The following is a 1,263-nucleotide window of genomic DNA, read 5'->3' on the forward strand; positions in this document are numbered from 1 at the left end:
ACGGGGTATCCGCCCCGGGCGCCTCTCGGGCGGCCTTCCCAACTGCCGTCGACCGCCCGGAGGGGGAAACAGAAAATATTCGAAAGTGCGGAGCTCCGCCGTCAGAGGCCGGGTTTTCGCACGGGGTATCCGCCCCGGGCGCCTCTCGGGCGGCCTTCCCAACTGCCGTCGACCGCCCGGAGGGGGAAACAGAAAATATTCGAAAGTGCGGAGCTCCGCCGTCAGAGGCCGGGTTTTCGCACGGGGTATCCGCCCCGGGCGCCTCTCGGGCGGCCTTCCCAACTGCCGTCGACCGCCCGGAGGGGGAAACAGAAAATATTCGAAAGTGCGGAGCTCCGCCGTCAGAGGCCGGGTTTTCGCACGGGGTATCCGCCCCGGGCGCCTCTCGGGCGGCCTTCCCAACTGCCGTCGACCGCCTGGAGGGGGAAATAGAAAATATTCGATAGTGCGGAGCTCCGCCGTCAGAGGCCGTTCCAGTGCTTTTGGGTGGCTGGAAACACCCTCACGATGGTCTGATTATACTCTTAGGGGCCTCCCCTGTGTCGCCCTGGAGGTCACCCATTCAAAACATGCTCACCTATATACGTTTCGGAAAGTATTTTGGTGAACGCTCACTTTCTAAGCCTTTTAGCCTTCTTGACCCCCTAACTCCCCATATCTGGTTTACCTACTACAGCGCCCCTAACGACCAAAATCGGTACTGCATACCCCTGGTACCCCCGCCATTGAAAATGAATGGGGGAATTTTTTTAATTTCTCAATCCGGCCAGGAGGCCTCTTTTTCGGCCACGCTCGGCCGGCGAGCCGGTCCGCTCTTTACCCCTGGTACCCCCAGCCCTACCCCTGGTACCTCCCCCATTGAAAATGAATGGCGACCCCTGGTACCCCCAGCAACACCCCTGGTACCCTCAGCCTTACCCCTGGTACCCTCAGCTCAACCCCTGGTACCCCCAGCCTAACCCCTGGTACCCTCAGCGGCACCCCTGGTACCCTCAGCAACACCCCTGGTACCCCCAGCCAGCTTCGCCCCTGGTACCCTCAGCCTTACCCCTGGTACCCTCAGCCCAACCCCTGGTACCCTCAGCCCAACCCCTGGTACCCCCAGCCAGCTTCGCCCCTGGTACCCTCAGCCTTACCCCTGGTACCCCCAGCCTTACCCCTGGTACCTCCAGCCTAACCCCTGGTACCTCCAGCCTTACCCCTGGTACCTCCAGCCTTACCCCTGGTACCTCCAGCCTTACCCCTGGTACCTCCAGCCTTACC

This window comes from Hippocampus guttulatus, unplaced genomic scaffold (assembly GCF_054856545.1).
Source record: "Hippocampus guttulatus isolate MCC_2025c unplaced genomic scaffold, RoL_Hgut_1.0 HiC_scaffold_36, whole genome shotgun sequence".
In the NCBI taxonomy this organism is placed as follows: domain Eukaryota; kingdom Metazoa; phylum Chordata; class Actinopteri; order Syngnathiformes; family Syngnathidae; genus Hippocampus; species Hippocampus guttulatus.